The 12,128-nt window shown below is 38.2% G+C and overlaps 1 protein-coding gene across 1 annotated transcript in view; it reads right to left on the bottom strand.

Moving 5' to 3' along the window:
* Nucleotides 1–9,985: 9,985 nt before the first annotated feature.
* The window catches only part of LOC138041360 (uncharacterized), an 8,015-nt gene continuing 5,872 nt past the window's right edge, over nucleotides 9,986–12,128 (bottom strand). The window contains exons 4-5 of the mRNA XM_068887137.1: nucleotides 11,845–11,940; nucleotides 9,986–10,746 (exon numbers count right to left, since the gene is read on the bottom strand). The gene's annotated coding sequence lies outside the window, so the exon portion shown is untranslated. The remainder of the gene's footprint in view (nucleotides 10,747–11,844; nucleotides 11,941–12,128) is intronic.

Here is a 12,128-nt window from a genome sequence, read left to right as displayed (position 1 = left end):
CAAGTCTGGGTCCAATGCTAGCAAAATGATTATCAAAAGGTTTGGACACTTGTTGTGAGTCTAATACGCAATTTCCGTTAACTTTTACTTCTTTTACAGTCAAATGTTTGAAATTTGTAGATGTAAGATCATTGATGGTTTGCCAGGTCCTTTGAAAACTGCCTTTGCTATCCTGAAAAGCATTCCGGAAATGTGTTTGTTTTAGCATTTTTAATTTTGTTGATGACATGATTGCAAAATTTCTTGAAATTTGCCTAGTCTTTAGGGTCGTTTGTAATTGTTGCATTTCTTTCAACTTATCTTTTTCATACATGCATTTTTTTAAGTGTGGTGTCACCCACGGACACCTCCATGGGCAAACACACTTAGTCCAAAGGGGAGCATGTTTGTCAACAACAGTAAGAAATAAAGCTTTACCTGCGAGCCACATATCATTTGGGTCATCAAACAGTTGAAGATCGTCCCAGTGTTGGGCAACAATGACAAATTTCCCATATGTTATAGTTCCATGGCTACTTACAGATCGTTCCACGCCAAGTTTGTGATGCACAAAAACAAGACTGTGATCTTTTATACCCACATGAGAGACTTCCGAACAAACCACCTTTTGTAAAAATCAAGTCAATTAAGGTTGAAGAGGAACTAGTCATATGGGTTGGTCCCCTAAATAAGTTGATTAAGACCACAAAGATCAGCTATGCCAGTTAGTAAACTCCTGTTAGTGTCAAATGTAGACGATGGCAAATTGCAATTTAGGTCACCTACATTGTATAAGGTACAGTACAACATTCTGAGTGTCAAGTCTACCAATTACAACCGAAAAAGAGATGGGATTTTTAACCGTAAAATAGACACTGTGACACAGTCATCTAAAAAGAGGGGTGGTGGCATGAAGTATTAGTTATTACCATGACTCGTTTTAAGCTCTGAAGCGCACAACTGTAAATGTTCCTTTTTTCGCATGTAAGAAAAAAGGTTTTTCGTTTCATCAAAGGTTGCGACTACCATTTAAAACGATTTGTCTTCAATTGCACTTTTTTTACTTAACAATCGTCTTGTTGTTTCATAACTCTGTAAAAAGAGAGTTATATTTACGGGTATATTCCCTAAGATAAGGGACTGACTGGAGCCATTTACTTGTAGAAAATTACTTGTGTAAACAATGATCATCACATTGTGATCACAGTTCACTCTCACCGTTTCTTGCAAAAGTATTCACAAACCCTTTAAATCGGTCTTCTTTGTCCATTTTCTTACTAGACAGCTTAACAATAGCGAGATTTTGATACCATTAGCCTTTTTTTTCCTTCAAAATCTCAACGGTACACCATAACAAATAAGGGTAAGAAAGATGCTGTTGTGATGTCGATTAATTCTGGTTACACATAGTAATTATTAAAATAGCTTAGGCCAATTAAACTTCTTAGTTTTGTCAAAACACAATGCCAAAATAACACTGCAACGACTTCAAGCAGGGCCATCCAAGGTTTTTTTAATCAACGAGAGACAGATTCGTTAACAGAGAATTTCGACTTTATGGCTTTCAAAGCTATTGGTAATATTTGCACTTGGCTGTTAAGTTTTACTTAAAAATGCATGTGTGAAGGCCTGAGTAAAATCCCAAATTATTTTACTTTGAATAATGAGCGGGGTAGGGAGGCACTCAAGTTTTTTGGGGACATCAAAGAAATTCTACACCAGCAGTGGTTGAACATCCCTGGTATGCATACTGGTAATCGTCTTGTGCATATGGTGCACAAACATGTGATACCACTCAACTTAGTTATTGAGTAATAAAGACACATGACACGGAGTATCAGAACCATGCCATTCTTACATTTGTCCTTTCAAGTATGTTCTCATCAACACAAGCTTTGATATTGGGATTGCAAAACCAGCGTACAGAGAAATTAAAACGAACCATGGAGAAATTTTAAAGTGAAGTACACAAGAATCAAGAACCAACAGAGAGTGAAGCGCAGAGCCCTTTACACGCTCTTATTTATAGGTTGCAAAAAGACCTTAACAGACATGAAAGAGAAATTAACATGAAAAGAGCCCGGCTGCATGATGAAGAAGTGGAAAGTAGAAACTTTGACACCGAGATGAAAGGAGAAAGATTGAGAAGACTCTAGGGTAGATCTAAAAAAGACGTCAAAAAGAGAATTTCTCGTAGACTTTTCCAGAAGTGGACACAGAACCTCCTGTCCCAGAAAGGCAAAGGCAGAGGGTGTTACAGGATTTACCAAAGAGACGCGCAAGCAGTTTATGAAGTTTTACAGGAACAATTGAAGGCTCATACATGCAGATGGGGAGATGAAAGAACAGGCTACCTTGAGTGTGAACAACGAATTCAGTCCAAAGAGAAGCTGGGAATTACAAACAGGTAACTAATGATAGATGGTGACATAAAAATGAAACTATAAATCTGAAAGTTGATTTTGGAAATAATACAGTAACATGCACTTGGTAAAATTATAATGAAAAAACCTAAAATAATAAATTAGCAAAGGTGTGTAATACTGAGTTAGCAAAGATAGCATTAATTTGGTCGTGGTATAAAATTGTTAAATGTGGAGGTGCAGTGATCTTGAGATGTTACCTGTATTATATGTTCGTATATGTTGTGATTCAAATTTTTCCTTGATTTATTTTTTTAAAACCAGTTTTATTTTTATTTTCCTTTTCATTTCTTACATTCACTATCATAAATGGAAATACAAATCAAACTGCTTTGTTTCGGAATGGAGTATGGCATCATTGTGATGGGCTGCGGGAGTGTAGAATAATTTATAAACCACATAAACATAGATAATGAATCAAGATTTCACTGTTAAAAAAAAAATTACAAGCAGCGAGTGGAAAAAACAATTTGCCCACCATACGTGCCCCCCCCCCCCTTAATCACTTTTCTAATGGTCCGTCCCTTAGGGAGGAGGAAGTTTTTAAAAATGGGGAGGTAAGATATTTACCTACCTGCTCCTCTCCCCTCATATCATCAGACCAGGGTAGGTTAGGGTTGAGGTGTTGTTTGTCAAGATGAAGTAGCAGCTAACAAGTTAATGTTGATGCAGTGCCCATCTTTTTCAGGTGTGCGAGCACTGTATGACAACATTTGGAGTCCTGCAAAGAATCTCATCATCATATTATCCTGAGACTAATAGGCTAGTTTAGAGATCAAACTAGTCAATAAGGAAGTGAGCATTAGAATCATTCTATGGCTAAAGACAATAACTATATCACAAAGGTAGTTATTGTGGAAGAGCCCATACAGTGAAAGTAATTACACCATCTGAGAATCCTTCCAAGAATCTAGTTCTCTTCAAACTTTCATGTTTATTTTCTCGATATTATGTTAAAGGGGACCAAGAGAACTGGAAACCATGCTTACGTAAAATTTTGGAGTACTTTTGAAAGTGTCCGTTTTAACCCCGATCAAGAATAACCCCAAACGGCTAGAAATAGGCCATGGAATAGTACACCGCAATACTCACTACTTTTACTCCAAAATTGTTTTGACCATTGCAACATGTTTGTTCAACTCTTTTGTTCGTGGTGTAACTAAAATCCTTGTGTCGTAACATTTAGATTTCTGTTCTATACTCTTAAGAAGACTATGGATGAAAATGATGACAACTACGACAATACATGGATGTTGCTTTGTTTCCAATAAACACCAACAAATCCAACCAATTGTAGAGGAAGTTGATGATCAGAGAGAAATTGAGGAGCTGGCAAAGAATTTCCTGGCAAAGGATATTCTGCAGGATCATGTAGAATAGATGTCAGCAACAAGAGATGTGCTTTTCCCATTCATTGATTGAAGATTAGATTTTCCCAAAGGTTGCAAAATATTGAAGCTGCTCAAGAAAAGCAAAAACAGAAGTACTTAAGACAGAAAGAAAGGAAGCTTTGGTTAAATGGTGATACTGTCCCCCGCTTCAATAGGCTGCAGAAGACGAAAAAGGGACACAAACTGAAGAAGAGGTAAAAGAGGTAGCCTTAAAGAAAGGAACCTGCAGGCTGCGGGGAAAACAGTGCACTACTTCAAAGGAACTAAACGTCACAGACCTTAAAATGTACAGGGTCCAACCTGCACCTCAGTATCTAACACAATTGCTATTGCAGCAGCCTGCAACATCATCCCAGCATTCAACACCATCCCTCCAACCTGCTAAGTTTCAAAAGCCAGCAATGATATCTCAACACTGGGCATCATCCCTGCAGCCTACACCTTGCCAACAGGCAACAAACTTCCAAGCACAACACCGTCCTAGCAACCAACACCCAAAACCAGACAACCATAACTCAGCAGTCAGTGCCTTCCAAGCAGAGCACAGCAGCACAAAAACGAGGAAGACCCCAGCAGAGTCCCAGCTCTTTAAGCCATGTGAAAAAGTACCCATTATAGAAGAGGACAACAACGTTCCAACAACGTTATTAAAATAAAAGCCACCTTGCTGAAATACTAAGGAAAGCTGAATCAATTGGGAGAAAGGATCTCAAGACCAATGTAACTTTTGGAGCAAGGCTGTTGCCTAACAGGAGCCCGGTAGCCTGGGGCTCCCAAAGAATAGGTCTGGGCGCCTTAATTTTTCACAGCAACACCTTTCACTTCATATGTTGGGCTCCTAAGTTCTCAGCGTTTAGCTCTGGGGGCCCCTTTAAAATTTTCTTAGGCAGCAGCCTTGTTTTGGAGACTTTCAAACTTTCGAACCACTTCCCAAATGTCACTCAAAAATACTTAATCCTGGTACTTCTCCCAGAACCTCTAAGTTGCCTGTGTTACCATGAGCTTAAAATGAGGTACGACCAGGCAATCTCTTTTGCTCACTGGTAGAAAACAAAGAAGGGGAGTACTTTGAGAAATTACTGAAATACGAAACAGTGCAATGCTGATAGACAAGCACATCCAAATGGCTCAAGAATTGTTGCATTGCCAGTTTCCACACATTGAGGGCCTCTTGTCACCTAATATTACATGAACCAAAAAGTTACCAGTGATGAGAAAAGATTTCATTTAAGTACTGCACACTAGTGGCTGTGAGAAATATTGGCTGGAAAAAGGAGAACCAAGCTTAACTCTGAGACAGTCTCTATACTGGAATACCGCCATTTACAGAGGCGCAGATTGCCGCCCTTCGCTTTTAAGACAGTGATGTCATGAAAGTCTCCATCCCTCATGTGGACCAGCAAACCAACAGAATGCGCTGTGGTGATTTTTTCACTTACATTCCACAGCACTCTGTTATAACCTGGATCCCACATTCCTCAAGTTCAACAAGCGAGCAAAAAGAGCATATATCTGGGATTCTCTTCAAAGTGGGTACATTGGCATATTCCCTTTCGATGACACATCAAGGTATGGATTTGAGAGGACTGTCTCCATCCAGATGTACTATGACTGCCACCTCCCATATAGAACTCCACTAGATATTGAATGACACAATCCACAAATTGCAATAAGTCGTTCCACTAAACGTGCCAGAGAATTCCTAACAAAGGTTCCAATGGAAGTGCAATCACTGCAAATTAGCTCAATATCCAATTTCCCTAAGAGAAGTCATTTCTAAACATATCATTATAACTTTTTTAACAAGCTTTACAAACTGGATAGGGAACTGCTGAATTGGCTTACTACTGGAACTAAACTACAATGAGGTTTGGAAAGGTTTGATGACCAGGTGTACTGTGGCTGCCTCTTTCCATGAAGCCCCACCAGACACCAAATGGCATAATGCAGAAATTGCAACTGAAAAGTTCCATGAAATTAGCTGTGGTCACACTCTACACTTTTGCCCTAGGTAAACTTGACCTGTTGACAGTTTTACCTACGTAAACTTAAATTTAGAAGTGTGACCGATTTTTCCCCAGGTAAATTACCTAGGGAAAATTTTTTCCATCGAAGCTTGAATATGTCAAGAGAACAATAGAATTTCCCTTGACAGTTAACCTACATGTTTTGAAGCGGTAAACTGAAATCCCGAGGTAGTTAGCCAATAGATACTCGTCGGCAAACCCGCTGATGATAGATTTTATTTAATCGTGTCACGTTTTACTTGAAACACATCGAAGTGCAATTTCTTTGTCGCTTTTGTCGCATGTGTGCGTGTATCAAAGGAAGAAGATGGCTTGGTTCAGATCAAACTTGTAAGTATAAATTATTTGCAATCAGTACACGTTTCATTTGGCTGGATTTAGGCAAGATTTTACCTTTTTTTTAGTTTTATTAATCCGGCGGTTTACAAGTGCCAGAAGTTCCAATTCTGATGGAGAAGAAGCGGATGATGACAAAGCCACGCAAGCAAAAACCCGAGAAGATCCGCCAAAAAAAGCAGTAAAGCACAAAGCAGAAAAGAAACGAGAAGAAACCGGTCCAAATTGAAGAAAAATGGAAAAGCGAAAAAACCCTTGTGAACTTAGATGTGATTTTCTTCAGTGTGACCTTTTTAACTGGGGAAAATAAAACGCAAGATAAACTTACCTCGGGTGTACCCAGGTAAAATTTCCCTAGGTAAAACGATGTTCCCTTGAACAAAAGTGCGTAGTGTGACCTCAACTAATAGCAAAAAAAGTCCTTGCATTTAGTTTCTAGGTATCAAAAGATCCAATGGCAATCCTAAAACTGCAGATTGACCTAGAGACACACAATATTCTGTTTTTTTTCCACGGGAAGCCACTTTGGCAGGTAACTACAGCAGTAACCCAATTCTCAGCCAATCACTATTTGGAAATGACAAAAAGTTGTATAACAGTGCCATACAAAGTGGGTAAAGACTTTGAATGAATATTTTTGGTCCCACTCAAATGAGACTCAATACATAAATTTCTTATAAGAAACAGGTATGCTTCCCTGCTTCCTTGTAAAGTACTAAGCTGGCTCACAATATGTTGTTATCAAGAGATAAAGTGCAAAATTTGGGACCCCCAAAAATCCTTAGATTGCAAATCTGAACTTGAACTTTGTTGTGGGAGTGGTCCACATAATTTTTTCCATGCTCACAAATGTTAGGGACAGACCATTATTTTACGACTATTAGGCCTAACTTAGCTAAATCAATTCACCTTTTCAGCGTCAGCTTTCAGGTGTAGTGTCACATGATTTTTGATGTAAAAAAGGTCGAAAGTTTGAACATTCGAGCAGATCGGACATAAGGACATATGGTGAGACAAGGTAGTGAGATGTACATAAAAGTCATAAAATTTCGGTCTCTTTTTTGGGACTTTCAAATGCATCAGAGGCACTTAGGATTTGGTGCGGGACTTAATAGTTTTACACTCCTGTTTCGACAGGATTTAAGCTTACGGGGGTGAATTTAATATGTTTGCCCACATTCGATTTCTGATACTCGGCAGAAGGAAACAAAATGTATTCCTCGCATTATATTATAAGGAATACCTTTGCGTGTTAAAAATGTCATTAATAAAAAATATTGAAGGTGATTTAATTGTGGTTTACACGCTGGATCAGTGACAGAAGTCATAATTTGTTATCTGGGACGAGCACCAAGTCACAGAATGGTCATGACTAAAAGACGTGCTTATGGTACTTGTAAAAACGACTCCCGGTACCCTTCACATTTCTTACCCACGATGTAGGGTGATCCGATCCGATCTGGGCGAAGTTAGGGAAAGCAAGAGACAGAAAAAGTGGATAATGGCTTGTCATCGCAGTGACTCGTTTGTGTGTACGAAGGACAGTTACATTTGCAGTTTACACTTTGTCCGCGGAAATGGTCTAACACTCGAGGATCCAGACCCAATATCTGCTGTGGCAAGCAAAGAAAGAGTACGTTAACTTGTTTTAAAGTGTTATTTAATGTTACTTGTTGTTTGAACTTTAATTTTATATCGTGCATAGGTGTTGCGACTCAGAAAACAGAAGGCATCTGGTGAACGAGATGTAGTCAGAGAGAGGGACAAAAAATCTGCCTTGAATGGTCAGCCGCAAAAACTCTAACGCTTCATCGCCACACAGGTAAATCAAATGAAGCTGCCAGCATGCAGCTGCCAAAGCACTTTTTGGATCTGACCTTAGATTTAGAGCCAGTCACAAATGCAGAAGAACTTGAGCAAACTGACGAGTTTCCTGAACTGAGAACAGCTGAAAAACTCGATCAAACTTTTCCAGAAAGGGTGGAGTCCCATGTCAACCAAAGCACGCAGACAGAAAAAAAATACTCAAACAATGCTGCACGCAAGTTAGTAATAAACCATGGAATATTTACCACCACAGAATATATTTTTAACAGTGCATCTTTTATTCTACTTTCATTTTTCATTTTGAGTGTATAACCTTTTTTTCAATCAGGAACAAACTGATGAAGTTCTTATTTATGGAGAAAGTAATGGACCCACAGAAAACCTACCACTACACAATTACACAAACTCGATCATAATTATAGGCACTTAAAGGATAAAGTGTAAGCGGTGCAGCTAAGATAAGCTTTGGCTGTGTGATGTAAAATTTTCTCCAAGAGCCCCTCTCAATCATTTTTTCAGGACGATATTTGTAATATATTATAGGTATGACAAAGGAATGTCTTGAGCTGATTTACAGTGAAGTCAAAGAAAAGAGTCAGCAGATGAACACATGGAAGGGTACACTAAAAACTAAGATGGGAAATATCCAGGAAAAGTATTTGAAGGTACCGGAATTATCAGCATGTATAATTTGTACAGTCCCAATAATAACCATAGCAAGATAACTTATCTACAGTCAGATTCTTTACTTCTTAACAAGTAAAAACGTATGATTGCCACTTGATGTGTTGTTTTTGTTTGTTTTTTTCTTCAGAAAAGACAATAGCTGTCCAAACTAACCAGTAAGGAGCAATTTGTGTTCACCCTTGTGAGGCTTAGAAGAAACCAAAGTTTGGAAATGCTTTGTGATATATTTGGCATCACCACAAGGTCTGGAAGCAGAATATTTATAACATGGATTCTATTTCTCGAAAAGGAGCTGAAATTTCCTTTACCCTTCTCAACAAAACAAGAATTTATCGGCATACCTAGACCAAGTTGCTCAAAAGAACAGGTTTAAGAATGTGAGAGCAATAATAGATTGTACTGAATTTTATGTTGAATACCATACCATCCAGTCAAAGATCCACCTACGGTTCATACACTGCAAAAATTAGGACGCTTAATTTAAGAACAGTCCATCGTATGACGAACTTGTATTAAGGGGTTTGATCTCAAAACAAGAATCTTAAACATCAATATTAGAGTTGCAAAGCTTGTATCGAGGCTCTTAATCTCAATATAAGCATGACATCAAACATGCCACTTTAAAGTAGGTGTCCATTCGCGTTAGTAACCCTTACACTAAGATGATAGTAATTGCATAATACATAAAACAATGTTTTAAATACTCAAGGTAAGAGCTGCAAAAAAGCATGTAACAAGGTTTTTCAATATAAGAATGAACTTGAACATGTTGCCTTAAAGTAAGCATGCATTTAAGATAGTAACCTTACACTAAGATGATACTAATAGCATGATACTTAAAAAGAGAGAGAGCAATAAATGTCCTCCTTAAAATGAAGGGGGTTCTCCCTCCAATTAATGATACAAAGATTAATGCTGCTCAAAAATAGGCTCGCAGTGAAACAATCTCAACTTGAGGCACTTTGTCATTTACATTAAGTTGATCTTTTTTTACAGTGCACTGCAAAAATTAGATTCTTATTTTAAGGGGGGGAATGATACCTCACAGTAAGGTTCCTCAGTTAAGGGAGTCAATTATTAAAATAAGGGTCCCTGTGGGGTTTCCACACTCAATTTGAGACCCACAACGCCCTCAGGACAATGACATTTTAATCCTTGGACTGAGAGTACAGCTCTCAAAATAAGGTGTTTTGTATTTACTTTAAGGACACTAGGGTCCTTTATGTTACATAGTGGTCCTTTTTTTTACATAAGGGTCCTTTTTTTACATATTGCATTCAAATTAAGGGTGATCCAGGATCATTGTGCACTCAAGGTAAGGTGTAGATTATCCCAGAACAAGCTCTAAATTTTTCTTGTTATATCGGGATGTACCAGGATAAAGTGAGCAAATTAAGGGAATTATATCACTGATGATTCTTATTGTCAGGGCACATTGGCCTTAAAACAAGGGATTGATAAGTGTAATGTGCTTTAAGTAATGTGAAAAGGTCGATGAAGAAAAAAGATATTAATAGCTGAAATAAAGTAAGACTGCCACCTGTACCGTATCACTACAGCAAAGTGAGGAGGAAGCCTGATTCTTTATTTACTACTATCTTACCCCAATAACCATAAATATCAACTGGTTACAGTGCAAGTCCTGATCAATTAATACAGTTTTGATCTCAAAGACATGCCAGTTTATACTGACAACAACACAAGTTCATGCTCAACAGAATGCAGTCACGAAAGACAGTCAGTGCCGAGTAGCATCCATACGATTAACAGTAAGGCGTTAACTTTCAACTTGCAGCCATGTGCACGGTAGCAGTTTGATATTTAACCAAGGAAGCTGCATACTTGGATGGCCTGTTAACATAGAAACAAATAGGCTCCCTTTGCTTCTGGGGGATAATCAAAGTTAAAGAGGTAGTAGGCAGCAACTCCATCACCAATGCTTGATGCTTTAAGTATTGAATTGGAACCACTACATAGAAATGTTTGCCAGGTTCTGCCTCCAGCTGTTTTAGTGATCACAAGGTATGGTGACAAGGATGGAGGTCTTTTTAGTAAATCAGTGACAGTCTTGCAATCCTGAAATTTAAAAGTTTTTAGTCTTAGTCATCATGTACAACATAATTATATTGAATACTTTAAACTTATGTTTGGATGCCTTTTTGTTTGAGATCAGTAATTATTAATATTATGTGGGAGGGGTAATCGGGAGGATCCATTACATTTTTTATAAATTATTGTTTCGTGGTTCAGATAGCACATCCAATCAAGTACAGTGGAACCTCCATCATACAGACCCCTTTATAACAAAGTGACCAGGTGTAATCTATGAACAAATATAATAATAGAGACCTTAAGCAAGGACGACGACGACGGCTACAAGAACGTTGTCTAAAAATATTATTTCCCGTCACTGTATTAATTTTGCGATTACCCCATGTTGCTCGGCTTGGAAAGTGTGAATGCACAATCCAAGAATAAAATTGATGAGAACGGTGTGAATATTTAGAAAGAAAATGGAAAATTCATCGTAAGGTGTTCTCGTCCTCCACATGACCTCAAATTTGATCATTTCACGTCGTTGTCAAGACGAGAACGGCAAAGAAATGCATCAAAATGTAAAACGCCACTAAATTTGCAAATTTGCGGCGTTCTCGTAGCCGTCGTCGTCGTCCTTGCTCAAGGTCCCTAATATTGTATTCTTCAGCCCAAAGGCCAAAAACCAACAAATTCCTGCTACAATGATCACATTTTCCCAGTCCCTTGGCGGTTTGTTACAATGTACATCCCAAATGGAGTTTCTACGATGTGAAAGATCATCAGTTTGTTGCTCAGATGATCTGGTGAACATTATGCAGGGCTGTAGCCAGCATGAGGCAAACCGAGGCACTTGCCCCTGCCATTTTTTCGTGATTCTTTAAAATAAAGGGTGATTCCAGTGTTGTCTTTAAAATGTACTCATCATAAACACGTAGAATCCCTACATAGAGAATTTAACCATGGACATTGCCTCAGTCATAATTTTTTTCTGGCTACGGCCCTGTTATGCACCCAACAGTGTTAGTTCTGAGGAGACATTAACTGTGCTTGCTTTTTATCTGCACATTTTCTTCCCAAAGGGAACAAACATTTGCTGACAATTTAATCAAGTACCAGTATACACATACATAATCTTACCTTAACAACAACCACAAAGTTAGACACGGTTGTCTTGGTTTTCTTGACCCCCAGGGAACAGTTCTGTAAGTGAAAGAAGGGCTTTGATCTCCTCATCTGTGGGTGCAAAATAAAATAACTAAATGAATGCTATGAATGTTGTCTCCTCACCCCCCCCCCATCCCAAAATTATTCATGTGAAGAAAATGTGTACATTACCAATTTAAACATTTCATAATAAATATAAGTGTAAAGAAAAATAATAAACTGACTTAATTTATACAATGACACTTGAAACTAATGTC

This window comes from Montipora capricornis, chromosome 3 (genome assembly GCF_036669925.1).
Source record: "Montipora capricornis isolate CH-2021 chromosome 3, ASM3666992v2, whole genome shotgun sequence".
Taxonomy (NCBI): Eukaryota; Metazoa; Cnidaria; class Anthozoa; order Scleractinia; family Acroporidae; genus Montipora; species Montipora capricornis.
The sequence above is the reverse complement of the archived record's forward strand: the minus strand, read 5'-3'. Positions and strand labels throughout refer to the sequence as shown.